The sequence below is a fragment of the Camellia sinensis genome, chromosome 12 (genome assembly GCF_055761805.1).
Source record: "Camellia sinensis isolate YWXY chromosome 12, ASM5576180v1, whole genome shotgun sequence".
Taxonomy (NCBI): Eukaryota; Viridiplantae; Streptophyta; class Magnoliopsida; order Ericales; family Theaceae; genus Camellia; species Camellia sinensis.
In genome coordinates this window covers 154,062,065-154,078,264 of record NC_138972.1, presented here as the reverse complement: position 1 = coordinate 154,078,264, position 16,200 = coordinate 154,062,065, and the positions used below count along the sequence as shown (strand labels likewise).

General features: G+C 37.8%; 1 long non-coding RNA gene across 1 annotated transcript; it reads right to left on the bottom strand.

Annotated features, from left to right (window-relative positions):
• Window positions 1-10,117: 10,117 nt before the first annotated feature.
• LOC145804871 (uncharacterized) lies at window positions 10,118-11,617 on the bottom strand. The gene is made up of 2 exons (XR_014347548.1): window positions 11,498-11,617; window positions 10,118-10,646 (listed from the first exon to the last, which is right to left on the bottom strand). It is a non-coding gene; the product is annotated as an uncharacterized LOC145804871 (long non-coding RNA).
• Between the last annotated feature and the right edge of the window lie 4,583 nt (window positions 11,618-16,200).

The window sequence follows — 16,200 nt, the reverse complement described above, 5'->3', positions numbered from 1 at the left end:
AAACTTGTCGCACCGGCTGCAGAGTAGGACAAATGAGGTGCAGCAGTTAAACGCCCAGCTAGCTCTGCTCCAACGCATGTATAAGGATGCGCGAGCAGAGATAAGTGTGCTAAAGGCGGAAAATAAGGAGCTGAAGCGGAAGACCACCGTGATGTTCCGATTTGGAGGTCCGCCATATGCTGCAGTGGAGGAGCAGGGGGGAGTGAATGTGCTCGGTGGCGTGGGAAACACGGAGGCAACACCGGCAAGGGCCGTCCAGGACGGAGGCAAAAAGAAGAGACCAGCGGCAGAGTAGAGAAGAAAAGTCCCACTGTGGGTGTGGTTGTTTTGTTTGTTTTGTGGTTTGTTGTTTTTTTTTTTTTTTTTTTTTTTGGTGTAAAATTATGATCAGGGCGAAGTCCCGATAGAAATAAAATGAGTGTATTGTGCAAATCCGAATGGCTGGATGGTACAAGACTGAGCAGAAAAATTAGATGGAATGAATAGAAGGTTTTTTTTTTTTTTTTTTTAAAAGAAAAGATAAAAAGTTGAGGTTCAAGGAAAAGTTGGGCGGTGGAAAATATGTTAGAATGAAAAAGTGTATATAATAATAATAAGAAAAGTGAATTGGGTGGCCCGAGGAGGGTTCAGTCTCTAATAATAATAAGAAAATGAATTGGGTTGTAGAGAGAAGAATCTGTGTAAAAATTTATGTATTATTGATTGATGTTTATTGATATACATTACAATGATTCATGATTCCTATATATAGAAGAGGGTGAGTGTGTAGTAGGTAAGGAGTAGGTGAAGTGGAGGTGGTAGTGGTGTAGTGGGTTAGGTTTAGTGGAGTAGGTGAGGTGGTAGTGGTGTAGTGGGTTAGGTTTAGTGGAGTAGGTTTAAGTGGGTGAAGTAGGTGGAGAGTAGGTGGATTTTAACAGCCCCCCGCAAACTCAAGGGGGATAGGAACTAACCAACTTGAGTTTGGAGAGAGTAACAAAACAAGAAAATACATAAAAATAAAAGAGGATAAGAGACACTGTATGGTCGTGTCAGACCATTGGTGAAGACACTGGATGGTGGTGTCATAACGTTGTAGAGGACACTGTATGGGGGTGTCATAACCATGTAGAGGACACTGTATGGTGGTGTCATAACGGTGTAGAGGACACTGGATGGCGGTGTCAGACCGATGTAGAAGACAGTTTATGGGGTCATGTCGGACCGTTGTAGCAGACACTGTGTGGTCGTGTCAGACCGATGTAGAAGACAGTTTATGGGGTCATGTTGGACCGATGTAGAAGACAGTTTATGGGGTCATGTCGGACCGTTGTAGCAGACAATGTGGTGACAGTGGTTGTGACAGTTTACGGAGTCTTGCTGGACCCTTGTAGAAACTAACCGGAATCAATGTCGGGACAGTTTACAGAGTCTTGTCGGACCCTTGTAGAAACTAACCGGAATCTATGTCGGGACAGTTTACAGAGTCTTGTCGGACCCTTGTAGAAACTAACCGGAATCTATGTCGGGACAGTTTACAGAGTCTTGTCGGACCCATGAAGGAGCTAACCGGAATTAATGTCGGGACAGTTTACAGAGTCTTGTCGGACCCTTAAAAAAGCTAACCGGAATCAAATGTCGGGACAGTTTATAGGGTCATGTCGGACCGTTGTAAAAGTTGCACCCTCAAAAGGTGTGCCCAATTTTGTCAAAAGGCGTGCCATCAAAAGGCGTGCCCATTTTATCAAAAGGTGTACCGGACATGATGGCAAGGTGCGTGACTTGGCTTGCGCACCCAGGTTGTTGTCTAGCGCCGAGCGGCGCATGATACGCGTGGCTGCCTTGGCTATATAACCAAGACGAAGGCAGAGGCTGAGGCAGAGAAAAACTGAGAGAAACCTCTGAAAAAATCCTTCGTGTTGCTGAGAAAGAGAGTTCCTTGTGCTGAGAGAGATAGTCTGTAACACTTTGTTGCCCAGAAAATGGCCTCGTCTTCCCGTGGACTGCTCACCCTCTTTCCCGACCTCAACGAGTCAACAAGAGAGAGAACTGGAACGGTGGCACTGGAACCTCAACCGAGTGCCCCGGAGTTTGCTCCGTTGAACTTTCCGATGCGGTCGGTGGAGCAAAAAAAAGGCAGTGCAGTCGGATGTGGAGGCTAATCAATATACATTGAAGTCATGTGTGGAAACCATGACTGCGGTTACAAATTTGTCGAACCGGCTGCAGAGTAGGACAAATGAGGTGCAGCAGTTAAACGCCCAACTGGCTCTGCTCCAACGCATGTATAAGGATGCGCGAGCAGAGTTAAGTGTGCTAAAGGCGGAAAATAAGGAGCTGAAGCAGAAGGCCACCGTGATGTTCCGATTTGGAGGTCCACCGTATGCTGTAGTGGAGGAGCAGGGAGGAGGCAACTTGCTTGGTGGTCTAGGAAGCACGGAGGCAACACCGGCAAGGACCACCCAGGACGGAGGCAAGAAGAAAAGACCGGCGGCTGAGTAGAGAAGAAAAATCCCACTGTGGGTGTGGTAGTTTTGTTTTTGTTTGTGTTTTTTTTTTTTTTTGTTTGTGTTTTTTTTTTTTTTTGGATGTAAAAGTGTGATCGGAGTTGATCCCTTGATATGAATAAAATGACAAGGTTGTGGAATGTTGTTGGTGTTATTTTGTGGTGTTGTTTTGTTTAATAAGAAAAATAAAATAAAAGAAAATAATGGATAAAGAAAATAGAGAAAAATATTTGTGGATGGGTGATAAGAAAAACAGCAGTGTGATTTTTTTTTTTTTTTTTTTTTTGGTGGAATATAAAATAAATAATAATAAGAGAATGGAAAACGGGTGATGCTTACTAACAAGGGATAGGGAAAATATATTATAATAAAAAATATATATATATATATATATATTAAAATAAAAGAAAAGGGTGAAAGAACGTGGATGAAATAAATTAAGAGAAAGGAGAGATATGATTAAAGTGGGTTTGAAAGTGGGAAAAGATGAGAGAGAGGGAGATAGAGTGGGTGCATGATGATGATGTTGGGTCCATGGAGAGAGAGAGAGAGGGATGTCCAAGAAGCTTGTGCTTTTGATAGTTACACATTACCCAAGCTGTATGTGAAGATGCATGTTACTGTCTTACACTTCTGCAGGCTTGGTATTCTTTGTGGGGCACTTGCAACACGTGACATTGAAAATTGTATTCGAAAATGATGACATCTCCAACATGAAACGTCTTGGAAGCAGCCCAGGCCTTGTAATCAATATTCCCAATGATGGTTCAACCAGCGGAGTCCCCAACCTTGTATACTGCTGCCATTGAAACCTTCAAGCCAGCAAACATGGCTACCAACAACAGAGCCACAGCTCTACACCCCACACCCAAATCCATGGCTAAGAGAGAGAGAGCAAATCGGGAAAAAAAACAGCAGTGACGAGCAGAAAAGCAGCGCCAGAAACGCCAACGACGACGACGAGTAAGAGTACAACCACGGATATGTGAGAGGCGAGGTGAACGGCGATAGAGGCTAGACGATGATGCGGGTGCCGCCGCCGACATAGCGGAGGAGGGGTGTAAGAAAATGTTGAAGAAGTCAAGGTATGTGTAGAAAATAAGCGGAATAGGTTGAGGTCCGGCGGGCGGCCAAGGCGAGGTTGCCGCCCGCCGGTGAAGCGAGAAATACTAAGGTCTTAACCTTGCTCTGATACCATGTAAAAATTTATGTATTATTGATTGATGTTTATTGATATACATTACAATGATTCATGATTCCTATATATAGAAGAGGGTGAGTGTATAGTAGGTAAGGAGTAGGTGAAGTGGAGGTGGTAGTGGTGTAGTGGGTTAGGTTTAGTGGAGTAGGTGAGGTGGTAGTGGTGTAGTGGGTTAGGTTTAGTGGAGTAGGTTTAAGTGGGTGAAGTAGGTGGAGAGTAGGTGGATTTTAACAATCTGAGAGAGATTTCTAAAGAACGGATTTTTTTTTTTTTTGATAAAATAAAATAAATAAAGGTAAAGTAGGGGTAGCGTGAATCAGCATGCGTTTTAAAAAATGAGTAGGTATGAATTAGAGTGGGTATGGGTTTGTACAAAATAAGAATAAAATAAATGATGGATTATATATATATATATATACTGAGAGAGTGGGGAACAAGGGGAATAATGAGTAAAGAGAAAGGGACCAGAGAGAGAGGGAGTGGGTTGATTAAAAAAAAATATTTCAGCATAAAGTGCATGTGGGAGAGGAAATAATGGGACAGGAGGGTTGGGAGTAATAATGTGAGGAACATGTGAGAAGGCGTGGGTTTTGAGGAGAGAGAAAGAGGGTGGCGTGAGGGTTGCAAGTAGACCATGTATGACAGAGTGAGGGTTGCAAGTAGACCATGTATGACAGAGTGGATCACTTCCTTCAGCTCAGTGCATGTTGGTTCTGATAATAAGCCACCTTCTCCGGTTGAAGTGACCTCAAGTAATCCAGCAAATCATTCTTTTCCTCTCCAACAAACTGTTGCATTTGAAGAGCTGCAGTTTTCCTCTTGACTTCATGCAGCTCCTCTTTTTTTTTTTTTTTTTTGTTAAAATTGATTTGGGCATCTCATCTTTTCTAGCCAAGTTGACCCTTCTCTCATAGTCAAGCAACATCCTTGGTGCTTCAAATCTGGAAGAACAGTTTCATTCCACATTAACTTCTTGAAAACATAGCATCATTTCAAGCTCTCTCTCGGTCTCTCATTTCTGCTGCTACTACTGGAGCACAAGTGGATGAGGAAGAGGAAGAGATTGACGAGACTGGGGTGGAGCCACGTGACATTGATTTGGTGATGACACAGGCAGGTGTATCAAGGGGTAAAGCTGTCAAGGCTCTCAAGACTCACAATGGAGACATAGTCTGAAAGTATTTGGGCAATGATGGGAAGGTATGTGTAGAAAATAAACGGAATAGGTTAAGGTCCGGCGGGCGGCTAAGGTGAGGTTGCCGCCCGCCGGGGAAGCGAAAAATATTAGGCTCTAAACCTGCTCTGATACCATGTTAAAATTGATGTATTATTGATTGAGATTATTATCTAATGGTGTGTTGAGCTCTCTCCTTTATAGAGGAGAGGGAGAACAATTACAAACCGAAAGTAGAAGCACAAACCAAACAACATTATTAAAGGTACATTATTAAAGCATACTAATTATTATACTAACCTAATTATTAAAGCAACATTTTACATATTATATTCTAACAGTATATGTGGATGACATAGTTGTGACAGGTAATAATGAGAAAGAAGTGACACATCTTAAGATGTTGGCCAAGGAATTTGAGATCAAAGACCTTAGTTTGTTGAGGTACTTTCTTGGGATTGAAGTTGCCAGATCTGACATCTTCTCGAGGAAACTGGCATGTTAGGTTGCCGACCTGTTGATTTGCCAATTGAGGCTAATCACCATCTTTGTAGTGGTGTTGGTGATCTTGTGGAGAAGGAACGGTACCAACGACTTGTGAGAAGGCTTATATATTTATTTCACACTCGTCCAGATATTGCCTATGCAGTTGGGATAGTGAGCCAATGTGATGACCGAGTACGTAAACCACTTCGTCCTCTTTGAGTTATGTTGGGCTAACTCTTGTTAGAGTGTCGGGTTTTGATGTGAAGTTGTGTCAATTGTTTGGACTCGTTTTTGAAAACTTTTCTCAAAATTCTTGTTCTTATTTATTTCGATGTCTAGTTCACTTGGATCAGGAGGTGTAAGGTTGGATCTGGGGTGTCACAAGTTGAGTTGGTGAATTTTTCTGACTGGGAGCAGGGCCGCACGTGCGGGAGGAGAGGCTGCACGTGCGGCGAGGAAGGGAAATTTTGGGTTGGCTACTGCATTATATGCAGGTGCGGAAGGAGGTGCGGGGAGAGTGCTGCACGTATGGGGGTGAGAGCCGCACATGCGGAGTGGGTTGCCACACGTGCGAGAGTGGGTGCCGCACGTGCAGGAGTCTGCTAAGTCCAAAAATTTGTCTTTTCTTCTCTTCTTGGGCTGAGTGTATCTCATTTTTTACACTTCTCTCTCTCTAAAGACATCTTTTCCTCTCTCTTCTCTCTGAAAACCTCCACCAAACATCACAAACTCTTGATCTCTTGCCATCCATTGGAGTTTTGACCCATCATCCTTCACTAATTTTGGAGAGCTAAGCGAGGGCTTCGTTGAGTAGTGGTGGTTGGTGTACTTTTATTGTGTATTTTTTTTGGGGCGTTACAGTCAATTTATGCATGAGTCTCGTGCACTTCATTTGGATGCAGTGTACCGCATTTTGAGGTACCTTAAATCTGCTCCTGGAAAAGGGATTTTATTTTCCAATCATGGTCACTTGAGGTTGGAGGAGTTCACAGATGCTGATTAGGCTGGTTCTATAGATGACAGGCGATCTACCTCCGGTTACTGTGCATTTGTGGGAGGAAATTTAGTCACATGGCGTAGTAAGAAACAAACAGTGGTGTCTAGATCTAGTGCAGAGGCAGAATACAGGGCTATAGCGCATGGTATATGTGAACTGATGTGGCTCCAGTCCTTGTTGAATGATATTGGGTTTGTTTGTAGTGAACCATTGACACTGTATTGTTACAACAAAGCGACCATTAGTATTACTCACAATCCTGTTCAGCATGATAGAACAAAGCATATTGAGATCGACAGACATTTCATCAAGGAGAAGTTGAATAAGGGTTTAATATGCATGCCTTTTGTAAAGTCTGAAGATCAATTGGCTGATGTCTTTACTAAGGGTCTTAGTAGTAAGGTTTTCCATCCCATTTGTTGCAAGTTGGGCGTGAGAGATATTTTTGCACCAACTTGAGGGGGAGTGTTAAGTATTAGTGTGTAAGGGTAGTTATGTCATTTGCTTTTTTAGTCTTTTATTATAAATATGTGTAACCCTAATATGTTTAAGGGTAAGATAATAAACACAAAAAACACAGCAGTCTCTTGGTTCTTCTGATTGTTCTTTTCCTTTTCGTATGTATATCTAACATCTAACATTATGCTACATCAAAATCACTTTTATTTATTTATTTTTAAACTGTACATCAAAATCACTTAACTCAGAATAGTTATCCCTGAAGTAGTGAGGATGTCTCAGCAGAGACAGTTTATGGTTCCCTGTGCTTAAAATCACCACAAACCACCCCCCCCCCCCCCCCCCCCCCCCAATTAAAATGAGGTCATTTAATGAAATCCTGATTTGGTTTTATTCTATAGTATTTTATAAATATCAAGGTTATTTTAAATGCTTAAAGAATTTCAATGGGCTCATTCAATTTCAAATGCAAAATTTGACTTTATTTCTCGAGATTTGAAAGTATTTGTACTTATTGGCATCTTTAAGTTTTATGCTTTTTGGCAAGGTGATGTTTTATCCAATATAGAATTTGGCAAGTAGGCTGGATTAATTTTATTCTTCTAGTTTCTCACATGAAGTATAATTATTTCTGAAGCACAATGGCAAGGATGTATGCAAATTATGCTAGCAATATAGATGATTTATTACTTCAAATTATGCTTGACTATGTGAAGAAACTTTATACTGCTATTTTGATCTTCATTGTGATTTAGATCGTGGAGACTCAAAATTACAGGTCTTTCTGAAGTTTTTAATTTTTTTTCCTAATTTTTTATTAATTTAATTTATATATATTTTAAATGCAAAGAGCCTCAATATGATGTTCGAAGTTTGTTTCAAATACTTTGGCAATAATACCGATGATTCAAAATATACTAATTCAACCTTTTGCGTTAGTGTTCAGGTTGTGAACTACTGTTATTTGGTATTAATGCTTCCTAGTTTCATTTTTGAGGATCGTAGTGTGAAAGAAAGCATCTTCTAAGTAAACAATCCATCATGGAGAGGGTTGTCATATATTGTTGTCACAGCAATTTTGCATCTACTTTAAACACACACGTAATTCAATTTCAAAATTCAGTCATCTATAACTATGAAGTCCAATATTTGGTGGTAGTGCAAAGTATTAGGTAAGAGTACGATTCTAGGAATGGTTTCAATGAGATATTTTGGACCAGTGTTGTGAAGGAAGCTAAGAGCTATTGGTTGATCTTTTGGTCCACTTACCCCTCAAGGAAGCACTTTGTGACTAGGGGGATGAGGAGAGGGCGATATGCTTAGATTTCATAGATGATTTTGTGCCAAAATGTTGCTCTACGTTTTGGTGCATACATTTTGTAATCTTCTATATATGTATTGTTACTTTCAGCTGTCGAAAGTTTCAACCATTGACAATATCCATTAAACTAATCAAGAACTTTCTGACGACGGAATTGTTTCAAGAAGTCAAAACATGAGGAGTTGGGAAAAAAAAAGAGAAGATAATAAACAAAAATAGAAGTTAAATTATTATTTGGGAAAATTTAGATTTAGTTATAGCCATTTGAAAAACCAATGAGTATTGCAAAGAGACCCAAATTGGTCATCAAAATCAGCACATGCAAGTTTGAAAGAAAGCAGAGCGAGTGGTGAATTTTCTCCACAGATAAGGCCGTGGGTGTGTTGGGACTCGGAATAAAATCTAAGTAGAATATTTTATTAATTTATAATGTTTATAAATTTATATATTTTTGTAAAAGTTTTTTAAGAATTGAATAAATTTGAATTAAATATTTTAAAAACTTAATAAATTCAATTGAAAGTTCAAGAATAAAGAATGTAATTGGGAGGTGAAGCATTTTATTACCCAAAATAAAGTAACAATTTTGTAGTGTGTAATTTTGTGTATTTTTCTACATAAGAATGACTAGCTTCCCATGCATTGTAATTAGTTTTGGTCAATTACTTGTAGTTTTTCTTATATAAAATCAGAGTGATTTTAATAACAATAATACAAAAATAAATATATTCATATTTTATTTATTATCTTATGAGTTATAATTACATTAATAATATATATGAATAGTAAGATTCATTAAATTAATACAATTATATTTTATAAAATAAATAAAGTGTTATATACATATGATTTTTTAAATAAACGGTGGTGTTACATGCACTAATTAATGTATACACTAGTGTATCAACTAGTGTTATGTCATATTACTGACCCTATCTATTATACATATTATAAAAATCCAAAATTTTTAAAATTATGTCACATCATTTATTAATATACCAATTAGTATTTTAACTGATACATATAACATTATTCTTAAATAATACAATAAATGACACATTACTTATTGATGAGGATTATGGCAGAGTTGGGGTGGTGTGAGGAGAGAGAGACAAGTCCGTCGGTTGCAACTGGATGCACTTGCGTCTGATTTCGTACTTTACATGATTGTTAGCACGCCTTTCTATTTTCGCCGCCTCTTTTGTCTCCCCAATTACCATTCCTATCTCTATCTCAATTATTAACAAATATTAATTATTAATAAATATTATTTTTATTTTTTATTTACAAATTTATACATTTTAATAACCTTAACTATAAAAATATATAATTATCTTGTTACTCATTATTCATTTGTATTTAGATAAATCCACTCATCTCTCATGAAATTTAATAAAAATGCAATTAACTTCATAAACTTAACATAATTATACTAATTTATGTTATAGTAGATTTGAGCTATCAAATCTATATGGTGGGTAGAGATATAAATAAACAAAGATAAATATACAATTTAATAAAAATTTACATGATCATATTATTTTTCTCATTCATACGACTTACAAATTATTAATATGAATTAAAATATCAAAAAAGGATAGTGAAATTATATTAGAAATATAAAACTAACTGCATGTTTTCAAATCTCAAGAAAAATAAATGTGATTTATTTATTTTTTGTTTTTTTATTTCACATAATGATTGAGAATATATTGGAGTAAGTACAAAAAAATGGCTACATCAAAGGAACACAACATTTATGAAAAATATGGAAGAACAACTTTAGGTCTCCTTGACCAAGACAACAACATGGGCGTGGAAAGGCTCAAAAGGGACTCCCATTCACAACAATACATGTAGAAGTGTTACACATCGAAGAAATTAGAATGATTTGGAAAAACTGAGGGGGAAAAAGAAAAAAAAAAAAATACAAAATAGGCTTTGTAGAAGAAAATCACATTCATATGAACTCTGAATGGAAATCACATTCATTGGGTTCGTAGAAAAGTTTTCTATTGTGAATTCTCGTGATTTAGTTCATCAATGCGTCTCTGTCAAAATTCTACAGATGAGCCTATAACAAACTATTAGGAACATACATTCGAGTACACCTGAGATGTAATGGATACCACTCTGATAGCTAAAGGGTAGTAGATATAACCTCTCAAATGTACACAACCAATTAGCAGAAGAAAGAATGCATTCTGCGTAACATAAATCATAACTTGTTGAAACCATATACCACCAAGAATAAAGATGATAAAGCAAAACACAAATTAAAAGACCCCCTCAAAACAGCCATGCACATGGATCAATGATAACCTGCACTGCAAATCCATTAAGGCATTCAGTCATACAGCCAAAGAAAGGCTCTTCTAGGCTCCAATGTTATGTGGCCTTATTTCCCAGGAAGCAGCCTCGTATGCTTCTCCAGGGAGGATAAAAGACAAAGAGATCTCTCGAATCATCAAGTCACCACAAAATGGGCATTTGCTAGCTATGGTATCATCCAATTGTGAGCGTATCTGTACAAGCAAATCAACATGTTTTAGTTCGTCTAATTCACTATGTAAGAAGCTACAATTTATGAATCAGTTAGCAGCAGGGTATGAAATTTATTCTAGAGTAAATTGGCACAAGAAAATCAAATGAAATAATGCTATCTCATTTACAAAAGCATTTGAAGCAAAAATCCATCATTTATATTGAAATAAGAACAAGAACAACACCATTATCATCATTTAATTCACCACTAACTGCAACCTGTGAAGCAGAGACACGTCTTCGAAGGTCATGTACCAGTAAACGACACGTGTTGGCCAGGAACACACTAGGGACACGCTCTATTTTTAACCCTTTTTTTTAAAACTGAAATAGCATACTCAAGGTTGAGAAATTTGATGTAAATATTTGACACAAAATAAATATATAATATTATATAAATTACATGTTTTGCATGCATCCTCAATGTGTCGTCTCCTATATTTTATGAAAATTTGTGTGTCCGTGTCAAGTCACTTGTTTGCGCCCGTACTTCTTACACTGCAACAATCAACACATAGGTACCACAACTAAAGTCCTTTTATTTTACTTCCAAAGTTTTTGAACGCCCAACAAACAACAACAATTAAAAAAGAAAAAAAGAGCAACTGGAGAAAAACCAAGGGCATGAGAAGGAAGCAACAAAAATGAGTACACGACTTTATGGCAATGTTCCAGACTTTTTACACTGCAATTAAATTGACTCATCTCAAAAGCAGTGAAAAACTAAATAGAGTAGAATACTGCATGTTGATCATGAGAAGATTCGACAATAGAGATGCATTGAACACCAATTTTGAGTTGCTTAAACACATATGAAAAACATCATAAGGACCTTATCTGTCGGGGTCATGCTAGTTATGGATTCCTCCTCGGTTAAGGTACCATTAGACTCCTTCTTGGATTGACCTCCCAATAAAGTGAGTTGTTTTTGAAGATCTAGAATAGATTCTGCAACATTCATTTGAAGGAAAAAGTACAAAAAACAAAAATTAAGCAAAAGGGACTTTGTTTATGAAATTACACTTCTAACAAAACATAACTCTAATTAGATTCACACAAAATTAACCAAGAGCCACTATAAAAATCTATTATATATTGGAGGATATACACACGGTTAGAACGTTAAAATTTGGTCTGCTTAGCTCAGAAATGGAAACAAGCCTATGCAGAATGATTTTGGGATGATGCTATACTAAAAACTTCTAAATAAGTTCATATATGGGAGTTGTATCATTGGGTTTCTAAATATGTAACCTAGGCCTATGCAAATAACCGAACCAACCGATCAACCCGTTCAAATCGACTGAACCGATGAAACATTGGATGATTTCGACTACTGCTACGGTCAGCTACGAGTTGCAAATCTTGTATTTTTCAAATTGGCAGTCGGCCAACAGATTGAAAATCAGAAAATTCGTAAAAACCAAACCGACCGTATATCTTGTATATTAAATATAAATTTTACAAGTGCCAAACTATATTTGGTTTACAAGATTACACCTTATCAAATTTGGTCTTTAAGACACGTGTTAGCTAATCACAAAATAACTTTATCACTTTAACATTATTTTTTCTTTTATTCTCTGTCTCACAGATCTGCCAAACATCTCATCACCTACCCTAACCCCTTCTTTCTCTCTCTTCAAGTCACCTCACAAATTAATACTCATCAACCCTCATCAATTTGCATAACTCTCTCCCTCTTATCCCTATGTTCTTCTCTCTCTAAACCTGCTCTTTCTCACTCCCATCAAAGATCTCTCTCACTTGGATCTCTCTCAATTCTATAAGTAATGGTTCGCATGGCATACTGTTGAACTGACGGTGGTGAGGAATATGGTGGCCTACCGATGATGGTGATGAATCATAGTGGTCGACTGGTGGTGGTGATGAATCATGTTATCAATTTTGATCTCCGTCATACCATCTATCTTTCTTTGGTTTCAAATCTCACTACCCTATGATCTTCTTGTGATATCACTATTCCACAATATGTTAATTAGTCCTTAATTCGAATATGATTTTGTGTTGCTATGATTTTGTGTACCATTATGTAAAAATATGTAGTTTTGAATTTCTATTTGTTCACCGTAGGAATATCTGTTTGATTGTCTGCTTTGGAAATTAAATTGAAGGCCTTACCGGCTGCAGAACCCGAAATTGATTATGCCATTGTGATTAGCGTAATTTTTGGAGCCTATGATGAAATTTGATTGGAAATTGATTCAGATCAGAATTAGTTGATTTAATTGATGAATTAGTGTTCAAATTATTTAATATTATAAAATTGGTTAGTGGACTTTTACTTATAGGGCCATATACACTCTCCTTTATTTCTTTGGAACTCAAAAATCTGAGTTATACAATTGTGAGAGAGAGAGGGCCGGCCATAGAGAGAGAAAGGGGGAGAAATTGTGTAATCTTGGCTCAAGGTTTGGGAATTTGAAGATTAAACTCAAGAAATTGCTATAGTTTGGAAGATTGAACTCTTAGGTAAGTGAATTCATGAGTTTAGTGTTGTAAATTGTGAATTCAAGTTTGATTAATGGGCAAGAACATGAATTAGCTTGATTATGAGGAAATTGAATTGTATTTGTTGAATTTAAAGTCAATAGATGCATGCATGTATGTAATCATTTTGAATTTGCATATTTGAGCTTGAATTGCATGACTCATGATGAACTTTGGTTGAAATCCATGTATTTGACCATCTTTTCATCATATGAGATGAGAATGAGGGTTATATGTCACATGCATGTACAACCCATGGGAGTAGAAGCTTTGAATGCATGAAGTTATTATGTTGGTAACGAATTTGGTGGAAAATGAGCCATGCATGGGTTTGATTTATGAAATTGAGCTTCAAAATGTTGTAATTTGATGTTTGTACCATGTTAGTACATGTTTATGTGGAATTTGAGCCCAAATCGTGCATTTAGAGCCTTTGAATGTCAAGTTGAAGCTCAAGAACATGTTTTGGATTTTCCAGAAAATTTGATGACCGCTCGAGCAGGGGAACCGCCGCTCGAGCATGGAATTCGTGCTCCCAGTATATTTTGCAGACATGACTTCCGCTTGAGCGGGGAAGTTCACGCTCGAGCGGGGAGCCGTGTAAAAAGGCTTTCCGCTCGAGCGCCAGAAGGCATGCTCGAGCGTAATTTTGACATAACCTGCACTTTTGCAGGCCTTAAGGGTCCGCTTGAGCGGGGAATTCCACGCTCGAGCGGGGACCCTGTTTTCTGAAATTTTGTTTACGCATTCTGTGTTCTGTTTTCCGTTCCCTTTCACTTCTAAGCACTCTTAGGCATACATTGAGCATTGTAATCGAATTAAAGAGATAAGAATGAAGCTTAAAGAGGAATATGTGAATTAAAGAACGAATTGAATTTTTTGTAACCCACATGTGTTATGTGATATGTAGGGTCAAGCTCCAGGGCAAATCCATATGCCGATCACTGTGAGCGACATTTGAAATATGTTGATGTCCAATTGCTTACTTTTATGTAAGTTTTGTAAAGTTCATTAATTTGAATGGTGGACAAAGTCTGATATGAAAGTTTGAAAGGCCTAAAGGCCAGTCTGATATGAAAGTTTGAAAAGCCTAAAGGCCAGTTGATATGAAAGTTTGAAAGGCCTAAAGGCCAGTCTGATATGAAAGTTTGAAAAGGCCTAAAGGCCAGTTTGATATGAAAGTTTGAAAGGCCTAAAGGCCAGTTTGATATGAAAGTTTGAAAGGCCCAAATGCTAGTTTGATATGAAAGTTTGAAAGGCTTAAAGGTCAGTCTGATATGAAAGTTTGAAAGGCCTAAAAGCCAGTTTGATAGGAAAGTTTGAAAAGGCCGCCAAAGGCCAGTTTGACATGAATGAATTGGGCCCAAGGCCGTCTGATGTATAATGTTCCAATGTATTTTCTTTATTTGATATTATTCACTGGGTTTTCGCTCACGCTCATTCATGTCTTTGTAGGTGAGCCAAGAGAGGTCCAGCCCCAGCCCCAGTGAAGTCTGTATGGAACAACCGGGTTTTGGAGAGTCAGCCCATGTGTCTCACGCATGAGACTCGCCTTCGCCTTTTTGTCATTTTGTTCTATGTTGTCATGTTGGCGAAGTCTTTGTATATGTCTGTATATAGTTTTCATGGGTTGACTTAGTTTTGGATGATCGTGTCTGTACAGAACTCTATGGTACTGTAATTCTGTTGTGAGTTATTAATGTATGTATGTATAGTTTGTTTTGGCATGCCATGTAAGCATAGCTCTATGGACAAAGTTTAAATTTTGCTTCCGTTTGGCCCATTTACTCTGATGAGTTATGTTCGGTTTGATCTGAAGCCGTAGGTAATCTCAGGATTACTGGCCGGTTATGGCCTAAACCCATAGGGGCGGGTTTGGGTCGTGACATTTCTCCCTCGAAACCCCATCACTGATCTCCCCTCAAAGCACTATCATCGTTGGAATCATTGTCTACATTTTCACTCCTCTATTTTTTGTGTTGTATGCATATGCTGTCGAAACCGACCTTAATCGACCGCTGATTTTGGTTGAGGAAACATATGGTTTCGAATCAGAATGGGTCAAAATCGGTTGAGATAAACATGAACATGATACATTCGGTTCGGTTGATGGGTTTAGGGTGAACCCGACCCAACCCAATTTGTGCACACCACTAACCACATTTTTCTTTTGATCTAGTTAAGGACATAGGACGCTGTGAGCCCTTCTACATAAGCTTCTATTTGGCATTTGTAAGACAACCAAACCTAGCTTATAGGCCATATGATGACTAAATTGGGCATTACCAAAAAAAAATAGGATCACCTCAATGGATACATGACCTTTGCACTGGTATAATGAGTATCAGTGATACAAAATGCAAGATTTACGGTTGTGATACGAATTTATTGTCATTATTTTAAAAGGTAGAATGCATTTCAGACTTTTTGTTCAAGGATTCGCCTATACCTTGGGCAAGGAGGCCACCGGCAAAGAGCCGCCCTCCCCCCTTGGGAGCAAGGGTTGAATAATGAGTTGTCATATGCAATTCTATTTCCCATATGATGGCATAGTTTTAAATTAGTCGCATTTTTTTAAATCAGTCGCATTTTTTTAAATCAGTTTTAATAAAACTATTTGTTGTCAAGATGATGAAAGCATATTAAAACTTTCTAATTTTATTTTTAACGACCACTGCAAACCAAATTTGTTGTAGGCCACCAATGTTGCTTTAGTATACCCCATCTTTGAGGATATTAACTAAGTTCTATGTGGTACATCCATGCTGGCAACAACAAGAGCAAGTACCAAGTGTAGTTAAGCATAAGATTTAATGGATCTTAATACCTCTTATTGTCATGCATTGCCACTTTAAACATGAAATTACTTAAAGCACTGATATATGGATCAATACCCAATCAGCTTTACAAATATACATAAATGTATATGAAATCATTCCAGAACTTACTTGATCTCGGTGGGTAAACCTTGTGACATGGGCAATCAGGCATTGAGCATGGAAGGCATGTCCATATGGAAAGACA